Consider the following 12,468-nt stretch of genomic DNA (forward strand, 5'->3'; position numbering starts at 1 on the left):
ATTCAGGCTCAAAAGACCCAAATTCCTCTATGGTTTTCAGGGAAGGTTTTTAAAGGTAACATTTGGGGTGAGGGTTGCAGAGTGCATGACTTTCTTTTGATTGGGGTGGTGGTTAGGTGACAAGGTGGAATTTCAGGAATCTCAATCAACTTTCTGGTTCCAGCCAGACTGGGGTCAGCACGTTGTCACCATCCTCCACCTGGTCAGGGGTCTTAATTTCTGCATAACAACTCAAAGATATGCGTCAGATTGTTACGTATATTCCTTCAGGAGGACTCTTGTCTTATCACTGAACTGATGTTCAAGCTATCTTGTTTAATTGCTTTTCCTTTGTTTCTGCATTCCATCACTTCTCTAATTAGTAACCATTTGAGTCTTCTCTTTGGAGCTCAGGGAAGGCATAGGAGACTAAAATCTTTTCTACAGACAAGAAAGGGTGGGGAACACAGATGCTTTTGTACATGGGAGGGCCTCATAGGGTCCTGCTCAATTTCAATGCCCCCTTTTCTTTAATACTTCTTACTCCTGAGGGGAACAGGGGTGGGACAAGAAAGGGAATTAAGTTTTAGATAGAGAGGTTAATCATACTTGTCAGGGGAACTCGGTTTTAGCAGGGGTCCCGGTTTCAGAAGTACTAGCTGAGTTCAGTTCCTCTTGTGAAATTCTAGGCTCATAAAACGTACTGATCCAAACTCAGACACATTTTTATTTACTCAGTTATCCATGATTCCAGTCTGCATGGGCAACAATTCAAATTCATAACAATAATTTATTTATTAGCAACAGACTAACTTTGAGAATAAAAATGCAACCAGGTCGAGAATTCCTGAATTTGCTTTTTTTTTTTCATTAGACATTAACTGAAGTTTAGGATGAGTAATATTTTATACATCTAGGTTGATGATAATATAAATAATCCTGGTCTAAAAGCTGTATCCTGTAGCTTTAAAAACATTTTTTCTGGGAGCTTCCCTGATGGCGCAGTGGTTAAGAATCCGCCTGCCAGTGCCGGGGACATGGGTTCGAGCCCTGGTCCTGGAAGATCCCACATGCCGCGGAGCAGCTAAGCCCATGCACCACAACTGCTGAGCCTGCACTCTAGAGCCCGCAAGCCACAACTACTGAAGCCCGTGCACCTAGAGCCCATGCTCTGCAACAGAAGAATCCATCGCAATGAGAAACCCGTGCACCGCAACGAAGAGTAGCCCCCACTTGTCACAACTAGAGAAAGCCTGCGCACAGCAGCCAAAAATAAATAAATAAAACAAATAAATGTATTAAAAAAAAGAAATTTCTTCTCTATCATGTAACAGGAAATAAGTAGAGATTAAGCTCTCTTAAAATAATTAAAGAAGACAATTTAGATGATACAAACTTTATTTAACACTTCATGAAGCAAGCAGTCTCCGTTCCCAAGGGTCCAGAGAACTTCAAAATGGACTGGAAGGCAGGAAGCTTTTATAGGATAAAGAATGAGGAATAGAGAAGGGAAATTTTAAATGAATAAGGAAAAGGGAATATGTACAGAGCCCAGAGTTGGCTTGGCATGTGGGGACTGCTTGACTGTATATACTGCATTTCTGGTCAAGTGGAACATTTATAGGGACTTGAAAGTTACATGTTTCAGTTTGCTGACATGGCCCCCCAGGCAGAAGCAGCTCCATCTTGGACCTAGACATTTATTTCAACAGCTCTTTAAACTAAATTAGTAACTTTATTTTTTTTTCAAGAGGAAAATTAGTTTTTATTTCAGATGTTGTAGTAAGAAACTCAATTGGTATCTTCTTTTTTTTTAATTGAAAATTATGATAACCATATTTACTCATTAAATACTGTTTTTCTAAAACACAGCTTGGAAACAGCCAGCATGCATGTTTCACCTCAGTACAATGGATTTAAAACCAAGTATGCATGTTACATGCATCAAGGCTAGATTACAAATTATCATGGTCATCATCATCTTCACATTTTATTTTCAATGCATTTGATGATTCACTGGCAGTATTTTGTGATGACACCATGTTAGTGGTAATAAGAATGTCTTTGGACCTAATTAATGATGGATTAATTAGAACATTCTGAACTGCTGATGTTGCAGGAATTGATGCTTTCACAGCTGGGGATTGTGAGTGGGCATCTGTACTGTGAACCTTTGCCCTCTGAGGGACACTGGAGTCCCTACTTTAGTTGACACAGACATGGTGTGTGGGGTTGGTGTGTCAAGTGTGGGAGTACTTGGTCTGCTAATAACTGAACCAACACTTTATCGCAGAACTGTTCTTCTTCCCACAGAAGTAGATCCCTGTTTTGTAAAGACTTAAATCTATAATTTGGAGCAGTCAAGGAGTATCTACCAGTTGGCAATCTAGAGCCTGAACATGGCTTGATCAATGGCAAAGGGGTTTGATTTCTTTGCTTTGTGATATCTAATAAAAAATCTCTTGGGGGAAGAGAGGTAAATGACTCAGAATCTTCTCTTCCTTCATTACCTTCATTTCTGTCAGCTGCGGACAGGACATGACAACCAGAATTAATCTGCACATTAAAATGATTAACCATAAGGCTATGTAATTCAGAAGGAAGGAGTGGGGATGAAAGGCTGAGTAGGGAAAAGAAATGAGACAGGAGATAGGATTGTTTTCTTTGCTGTGCAGAAGCTTTTTAGTTTGATGTAATCCCACTTGTCTGTTTTTGCTTTTGTTGCCAATGCTTTTGATGTAAGGTCCATGAAATCACTGCCAAGACCAATGTCATGAAGCTTATCCCCTGTTTTCTTAAGGAAAATTAGTAACTTTAAGTGAGGGATTGTTAAAGTTAAAAGATCATGATTATTAAAAAGTTACAAAACTATTGAAAGTTTACCAAAGTATTTAATTCACCTTCAAAGTTTATCTTTTATCTTATAAGGGTGGTTTTTTTAGTACAGATTAAAACAAGAAAGGAACACTTGGGGAAACTAGGGCCAGAAGAGAAAATTTGGGCATGTGTATAAATTCCCCTCAAATCCCTGTATCCTGTGCTGACACATTCATGTTTCTAAGCAGGATAACAGGAAAGGATCTCTAAAAAAAAAAATGCAAAACGTTGAATCCTGAAGAAGTCTCCTGTCCTGCATTCTGCCCCACCTTGTCATCCTCAGATGCAATGGGCTTGATAAATTAGAAGAAAGGTCAGGATAAGGTAGGCTATGCGTCAGTAATAAATAAACCTCAATGAGTAAATTGTTTAAGACACTGAGGATTTTATTCTGCACTCAAAGTCCAGAGTGGATCAGGTGACCCTCTCCTATCCTGCGGCCTGCAAGGTTGCTGTGTCAAGAAAAGAGGAGGCTAAAAGTTTCCCCACATGTCTGTAGGGGCCGGGAAGTGCCCTCGTGACACTTCTTCCACATTTCATTGATTGTAACTCAGCCACATTGTCCCAACCTAAGGGAGTTTGGGCCAGCAAGGGGACATGAAGTGGGACTTAGACGTCTCTACCTCGGAAGACTTTCTGACTCCTGTATGCTCCTCCCACCTAAGTGATCAGCTCCCTGATTTCTCTCCTCAGAACCAACATCCCCCCAAAGAAAGAGAACTGGCCAGTGAGAAAGAGAGAGAGAGAGTAAATGGGAGCACTACGTCTCCTACCAAGCCCCAGAGCACAGAATTCCAGAATAGCACCATATTCCAATGTTAGAGACTCCAGGTCATCCCACACGTCATTTTATTAATGAGTGAAAAAAGAAAGAAAGAAAACTATTGAAATAAGGCTATAAACAGAATATACTGCTCACTCTACTTCCCTTCCTCCCGTGTGACTATTCCCACTATAGTGAATCTGATAAAGTGTATGTCTGGTTTTCTTACTCCAAAACATATCAAGAACCATAAGCTTCCTTAAGCTCAAATGACTCATTTTCAACCTCATCTTCATTTGTTAAAGGGCAGCTATTATTATATGAAAAGAGCCTTTTCATATTCTACATATTCTGTGACATTGGGGTCACCAGCATGAGTGACACTTTCTGGACTCATCCAACCAAGATTTTGAATGTCTTCCAGGTGCCGGCTCTTGTGCCAGGTTGATGCTTGGGCTATACTCTTCTCTAGGAGCTCACGGTCAGCAACTGCCATCTGAGTCTGGGCAGATACATTACAGGAAACATAACTACTGTTTCTTGTAAGCCACGCCCTGAGGTGCATCGCTGGGTCTGTGCTCAGCCAGAAAAGGAAAAGGGCCCCTGAGGCACCAGTTGCTCACTGCTCCTGAATAATCACATCCAGGATGGGGTGGCATATACATTAAAGACAACAATTTTCACTGTTCTCATGGGAGTTAGAGATTGGAATTAGTTTTTCCCAAAACCAACTTCAACTCTCTCCAACAGTCAGATTTTATTTGAGACCTGGGGGGCAGGGGAGAAGACAATGTTCATTGGTGCCTGTTTGGAACTCACTTTTGCCATCAGAGAGGCTCCTGGCCGGCCGTGTTACTGGCCCACAGCAGGTGGGACTGAAGTGGGAGCAGAAGCTGTGAGCCGGGACTCCAGGAGGTGCGCTTCCGAGACCCAGCTCTTCCATTAACTAGCTCTGCGACCTTGAAGGAGTCCTTTGGCCCCTCTGACCTTCAGTTTCCTCATGTGTAAAATCGAACGCTTAGACTAGACAGGCCTCTCCCAGCTGAGACACCTTGCTATTCTGGACTTCTGTGTTCCTGCCTCTGTAATTGAGGTCCCCAGCCCTGTGTCACATGGGGTCTGCAGGGAGGATGCACTGGTGCACTGTCATCAGAGTGATCAACTTGAGAGGCATCCCCCCCGCAGTGACTTGCCAAGAGAAAAAGTATTAGATACGTCACCTCCAGAACTCTCTGGCATTGATTTTTTCCCCCACAACTTCCAAATGTTCACTGTAGTCACAGAATGAAGAAGGAAATAATCCTTCTCCAGCCAGTAAAGTCAACAAGTGGAATGGCTGGGGATCTCTGCACCCATGCGTACATCACCGAGACAGCCTTGCCAAAGGGTACTTAGCCCGTTGCTGAGGGTTTAGAGAGAGGCAGTTATTGAAGGCAGTGTGCTGCCTGTCACTGGGAGCCCAGTTCACCCAAGGGGACTTGCCACGTGGTATTGTGGAGGGACAGACCTTCAAAGAGGCTCAGCCTTCTCCTTGCATTCACACACATATTTTGCAGATAAGGGAACTGAAGCCCAGGGAGGTTGACTAGCCCAAGATCATGAACATTGGGCAGAACTGAGATGGAAACTTGCATCTTCTGTCTGACTCCTGACTTATAGGCCTAAGCTCTTACACCACACTGTGCTAGAGAATTCATAGACACACTCACTGAAACTTGAACCTGGTATCAATAATAGTCATATGGTAATGATAGTGCCAGCAATGGTAATTATATATACCACATATTTATGTTATATGTGTATCCTATGTATTACACACACACACACACACACACACACACACACACACACCCCATTTATTGAGCAGCCACCATTAACCAGGCACTGTGCTAGTCATTTTATATATCTTATCTCTGTTTTTTACAATAACTATAAGATATAATCTCTTGATTATCATTCCTAACTTACAGGTAAGAAAACTGAGGCTTAAGGAGATGAACTCAACTTGTTCATTTGGTGACATATAGCCCACTCATTCCGCTGAACCAATTTTTCAAAAGTCTTAACTACGTACGGGCATTAAACTAGTCACCATGGTGGGATTTAGAAATAAATTAGGGAAGAGCTCTTCCTCAAGGAGGTAATAGAAACCTCTGACATAAGCCACAGATATATGTGACAGCAGTATAAGGGAGAAGATGTCAGAAGAAAGATTTGGCGATATTGAGGAATTCAGAGAAAAAGATGATTTTTTTCCATACTGAATGGATTAGGAAAGGAAAGGCAAGGTAGCTGAACTGAACCTCAACAGAAGGGTAGGTGCTGGGCACTGGAATTGGGGTGAAAGGCCTTCCAGAATAAACAGAAGCACAGAGCCCGAAAGTAGCTACACATGGAACCACCAGCAAATTGGTTGGGAAGTTTGATCTCTGACCAGTATATGTCACAGCAAAGGGACACTGAGTGTAAAATATTTAGTAGGTAAAGGCCCAAGGTGACTAATCCCATGAACCACCAGTTGTAAAGAAATCTTGCTTTCAGATATTGTTATACCAAACAAAATGGAAAAATCACTAGAAAACTTGGAAATTTGGCATCTAACCTAAAAGCAAAGTGGAACTGACCCAGCCCACAGTGAGAGACTCTTCATGGGAGAAACTAGAGCATCTTCCTGTAAAGTCAAAAGGGTTTACAGTTGTAGGAGGTCGTTGATTCTGAACATACATATCTGAACATACAGGGAGTCAAATCAGTCTCCCAGAAACAGAACATCTGCAAATGGTAAAATCCTGATGTGGCACAGGTAACCTACATCACCACTTTAAAGGGGAGTGGTGATTTGTCTCCACTGAAGTAAGCAGAGAGAGGATTGGACTTAAACTGGCGTTGTGCCAGTAAATGTTTACATACTAGCGCTCTTTTAAAATGTGCATATGTCCATGCTTCAGTTTATTATGAATTTTTTTGCTATAAAGGCAGTACACACTTTAGAAATAATAATAAAATACTAATACTACTACTAATAAGATACTAATATACAATACACTTTGTTGTAAATTCCATATAGCCAACTGGTCCTCACAGAATGCTTTCATTGATTTTTTCAAAATTCTTGTGTCTGTAGACAATCTGTGGTTGCAATTAATGAATGAGTATAGTCCCAACATGAATGTGGTTGATATTTTTGGTTACTTAATTAGAAGAGAAACAAAAAAGACCAATGTTGGAACTTTTCTCGCTCAGGACAAACCTGAATCAAAACGTAACTTCTTTGCAGAATCAAACAATAGTTTTCAAATAATAGAAGACTTTTTTCAATTTGATGCTATTCATGATGTAATGGTTACAGACATAACACACTTTAAAGCTTAATTTACAATATTAACATTTTCTCCATTACTTTTTTTGCAATCAGCTGTACAATAAACCAAGTTCTGATTTGTAGTGCGTACTTATTTCTGTGATATAAACACTCTCATATGGCTGGTTTCCAGCTACCAATGAGATATCATTGAATGCAGAGTAGGGAAGAGAGGCATAGTAGCAGAACTTGTATGATATTTCCACTGTTATGGACTGAATGTTTGTATCCCCCTAAAATTTGTATGTTGAAGCCCTAACTCCTAGTGTGATTGTAGTTGAAGGTGGGGCCTTTGGGAGGTAATTAAATTAAGATGAGGTCATGAGGGTAGGGCTCCCATGATAGGATTAGTGTCCCTATTAGAAGTGGAAAAAACACCACAGCTTGCTTGCTCTCTGCCATGTAAGGACACAGCCGCAGCTAGAAGACTGTCATCTACAGGCCAGGAAAAGAGCTCTTACCAGCAACCAGATCTGCCCAGCACCTTGATCGTGAACTCCCCAGCCTCCAGGACTTTGAGAAATGTGTGTTGTTTAAGTCACTCAGTCTCTGGTGTTGTGTTATGGTAGCCTGAGCTGACTAATATAATCAGCACAGAGTGAACGTGAATAACTTCAAGGCATAGTTAATACTAAAATGTTGTAAAGCAATTAGAAAGTGATGTCTTAAGTATTTATTTCTTCTGCATTTGTTTCATTTACTTTTTATTTTGAAGTAATTATAGACACACGGAAATTTGCAAAAATAGTACAGGGTCCCACATACCCCTTACCCAGCTTCCCCCAGTGTTGACATCTTATATGACCGTAATACAATACCATAAACAGGAAATTGAGACTCATACAATACTACTAAAGACATTAATCAGCTATCACCATTTTAATATGGATTCATTTGTTGGGTGTGTGTGTTTGTGTATACGTGTGGTATGTGTGCAGTTTTATCCCATGTATAGATTTGTATAACCACCAGGACATTCAGGATACATAAATGTCCCATCATCACAAAGGAATTCCCTTGCATTTTCTCTTTAGATTTTCACCACTCCATCCTTGTCTCTCATAACCTTTAATCTGTTCTCCATGTCTATTGTGAATATAACAATAAATATCCAGAATGTTTTAAATATAGAACCATACATTACATAAACTTTTATTACTTTTTTTTTTTTTTTGCGGTATGCGGGCCTCTCACTGTTGCGGCCTCTCCCGTTGCGGAGCACAGGCTCCGGACGCGCAGGCTCAGCGACCACGGCTCATGGGCCCAGCCGCTCTGCGGCACGTAGGGACCTTCCCAGACCGGGTCACGAACCCGGGTCCCCTGCATCGGCAGGCGGACTCTCAACCACTGCGCCACCAGGGAAGCTCCGAAAAATCTTAAATTTTGATGAAGGTAAATTTATCAATTCTTTCTTTTATGGATCATGCCTTTAATGTAATGCCTCAGGACTCCTCGTGTAGGTTTAGATCCTAAAGATTTTCTCCTATGTTTTCTTATAAAAGTTTCAAAATTTTGCATTTTAAATTTAAATCCACAATCCATTTTGAGTTAATATTTTTGTATGGTATGAGGTTTTAAGTCAAAGTTACTTTTTTGCCCGTGGATGTCCAATTGTTCCAGCACCATTTATTTAAAAGCTTATTTTTCTCCACTGAAATTTCATTTGTTTTTCATATAATTTATTTTCTTGTAGGTTTAATTTTTAATAATGGCTGTGGCTTGACATCCAGCTCACAAACTCCCTGAAAATTTAACCATGGGTTCTGGGAGCCAGTACAGGCTGACTGCAGCACACCATTGATTTAAACTGTGTTGTAAGGTTCTGATTAGAGGAAAAAAGACAGCCATAGAGATGATTAGGGATGGTGAGCATGTGTAAACATTGAAATATATAACGTAAAGCATTAGAAAAGCACCAAGGCCCAGAGGTGGCATTAGTACCATCTTGTAGAAAATTAAAACTCAGATTTGAAATTCACATTTTATTGGCTTTGGAGAGAGGGAGCAGGAATTGAATGTAAATTTGTGCTATTAATTTGAAATTGCTTAATTCATAGGTTCCCTTTAAACTAATTGGGTGGCCAAGAAGCTTGCTAGGACAGTCATGGCCTCCGTGGTCAAATGAAGCTGGGTCTGATTCTTGACACTGACATTTATCAGCTTTGAGGAACACCTCAATGAAATTTAGTTTCCAGTAGTGTTAAAATTGGGAGAAGAATTCAAAGCTGTATTCATTAATTTAACAAATACTTGATGAGTTCCAGGCTATGTAGAAGGGATTAGGGATACAGCAGCAAGCAAGTCATCACAATTTTTGCCCTCAAAGATTTATGGTCCAGTGGAAAGCTAGACAATGAACAAAAATCACACTAGTGAAAAATGGTGTCACAATTGTGATAAGTGGCATAAAGGAAAAAAAAAAGCAGGTGCTATGATTCAATTTATTACAGCTTTGGGTAATACGAGGGTGGTTCAGACAGTTCTGAAGACCTCATCTAAGGGCCTGACTACTCATCACTTACATTGCGTTATAATGCCTGCTTTGCAAAGAGAGCTGGATTGGATATACTTTAAGGGCCCTCTTAAGATTCTTAAGTGTCTAAGAATCTGTGACCATCATGTGTGTCAAGAAGGGATTTTTTAAATTTGTTTACACAGAGACATGGATAAATTCAGCAATCAATATGGTAGTCATTAAGTCAGATACTTCATATATTTATATTTTTAATAACATTTTTCTACCATACTCCCTAGTCATTGTGCCCTTTTAAAAATGGATTAAATTATGAAAAAGCACTTAGGGATCTACAGTTCTGAAACCTGGGACAGTGCAATGACTGCTGAAGTGTTTATCAATTTTATTTTCAACCATATACGCATCGGGTTTTGTTTGGAAGTAAGTTATTGTTAATCAATGTTTTTTTTGTAATGAAGCCCATAAATCCACATTAAATAAACATCCAAACTTGTTGATATCCTTTTGCTTTCCTCTTTGAGCTTGTGTATTTTCATCAGAATAATTCACTAAAGTCAACCTGAGTCTTTTTTTTTTAATTTTTACGAGTTTTCCGCTGAGTCCCCCCTGACCTACTGAGCAACCAGCCCCAGTGTCATCTGCCTGGGCAGGTCTGGGGCAGAGGCTGCGGGACATCTGAGTGCTTCTGCTTCTTAACTGATGTTCTTATTCTTTAAAACAAAACGCATAATCTTTCCTCCCCACCACTATCTCTACCACCTCCATTTTTTCGATGGGAAGATGAGGAGTAAAAGGGACATGGCTAGTTCTTTCATTTTTTCTGACTATCAAATTGGCACTACCTTATTGTAAAACATTTGGAAAATTACAAACACTTCAAAGGAGAAAATAAAATTTTATCCGTCGTTGTACCGTTTGCAGAATTCTTTTCCCCATACCTTGAAATACTGGGCGTGATCATTCCAAAATTTCAGGGTTAAACTCTAAGTCACTCCTTCTGCATCCACCATGGTTTGAGACTAGTGGGTGAAGCCAGGTACATAACCCAGGCCCTAGATTCAAGAAGAATATCCAGCTCAAACGTGCATAATGCTGGGTGGCAGGAACTCTCCTTAGTACTTTGCAGATACATTTCTTACAACAACCCTGCAAAAGTACGATTATTATCCCCAGTTTTCTAAACTCACAGAGGCAGAGTAAGAGACACCCTGAATCCAGACCCAGGAAGACCAGTTCCAAGTCCACAGACTAAATAACCTTCTTAGATGATAGAAAGCTTAGTGACAGGTCCGACCCCCCTCCTCCCCTGGCACGTCCCTTTCTATGTGAAGCCAACACCTTCTTTGTTCCTTTGGCCCAATCCAGGTCCAATATTGACTTTGCTCATACTTTGACTTGTTAAGTGATGCTGTCTATCACTCTTGTGAGCAGAGGATCTGTTTTGTCCCTTTACCCTCTTTTTAGAACCTTCTCTCCACTCACTTCTATTGAAAGCCAACTGCATTTCCATGACTCAGCAGTATTATTCCCAACCATCTCCACATCTGGCGGTTCTACCCAATAACCAAAGTCTCCTAAGATACCAAGCATAAATTTGGGAAGGAGGGAGGGAGATGATTAAGTTCACTTTTTAACATGGAGGGCAGGAGGATTTCTGAGGTCACTGAGGGGCAGGGACTCTTTACAACTATGGGGAGATAAATTTGGTTGTTTGGTGTATGTCCTTGATTTTTTCCTATGCATAAGTTTAAAATTTTTTATTTATTTTTATTTTTTCCCAACTTGTGATTTTGAAATATTTCATACTCATGGGAAAAACCCAAAGTATTTTCACTGGACACTTTTAACCAGTACCTACCGTATTAGTTTCCCAGAACTTCCAGAACAAATCACCACAAATTGGGTAACTCATACAACAGACACTTATTCTCTCACAGTTCTGGAGACTAAGCGTCTAAAATCACGGTGTCTGTAGGCCCTGCTCCCTCTGAAGCTTCCGGGGAAGAATTCTGTGCCTCTTCCTGGCGTCTGGTGGTTGCTGGCAGCCCTGGACATTCCTTGGCTTGTATGCCTCAAATCTCTGCCTCTGTCACCACGGCCTTCTCCCCTGTGTGTCTCTATGTCTCCTCTTCTTCTAAGAACCATATTAGGTTTAGGGCCCACCTTTATCCCATATGACCTCATTTAATTTAACTAATTACTCTGCAAAGACTCTATTGTTAAACAAGGTCACATTCTGAGCTTCTGCGTAAATGTGCATTTTGGGGGGACTGTTTAACCCAGCACACCTACATTTATTAATTATTAACATTTTGACACCTTTGTTTTATCTTTAACTCCATCCATCCATGTGTGCACACATGCATCTATCCACACACAGATTTTGTTGATCCACTTGAAAGTTAGTACTAGACATGATACCACAACCCTAAATACTTCAGCTGATATCTTCAGCTAAGAAAAAAAAATCGTTCTACATAATCACAATATAATTACCACCACATAATAAATTTAACATTTGATACCATGATTTATATGAGATACAGATCATATTTAAAGTTTCTCGTTTATTCCAAAAATATTCTTTCTAGCTGATGGGTTTTTCCAAATCAGGATCGAATAAAGGATCAGACACTGCATTTATTTATTATGTCTCTTTATAGTCTCCTTTTACTAGATGAGTGCCCTCCCCCTTTTTTCTCATGTCACTGACATTTTTGAAGAGTCCATGCCAGTTATTTTTGAGAATATCTCATATTCTAGATTGGTCTGATTATTTCTTGATGATTAGATTCAGGTTAAATATTTTTGGAAAGAATACTACACAGATGATACCGTATTGTGTCCCCCTAATGCATCACACCAGGAGGCTCAGAATGTCCGTTTGCTTCATTATTAGTGATGCTAAATACAATCTCTTGGCTGACGTGCTGAGAGCCAGCTCTCCCCCTTGTGATGGGGTGCCCACGATTCCCCATTCAACCAATTCCTGTTTCATATTGTCTTTTGAAA

The 12,468-nt window shown here is 40.2% G+C and overlaps 1 protein-coding gene and 1 pseudogene across 2 annotated transcripts in view; one reads left to right on the forward strand and one right to left on the reverse strand.

Moving 5' to 3' along the window:
• Positions 1-12,468, forward strand: part of ST6GALNAC5 (ST6 N-acetylgalactosaminide alpha-2,6-sialyltransferase 5) — a 175,282-nt gene that overhangs the window by 80,524 nt on the left and 82,290 nt on the right. The window lies entirely within an intron of this gene.
• Positions 1,935-2,559, reverse strand: LOC132425396 (transcription initiation factor TFIID subunit 9-like; annotated as a pseudogene).

The sequence above is a fragment of the Delphinus delphis genome, chromosome 1 (genome assembly GCF_949987515.2).
Source record: "Delphinus delphis chromosome 1, mDelDel1.2, whole genome shotgun sequence".
Classification (NCBI taxonomy): Eukaryota; Metazoa; Chordata; class Mammalia; order Artiodactyla; family Delphinidae; genus Delphinus; species Delphinus delphis.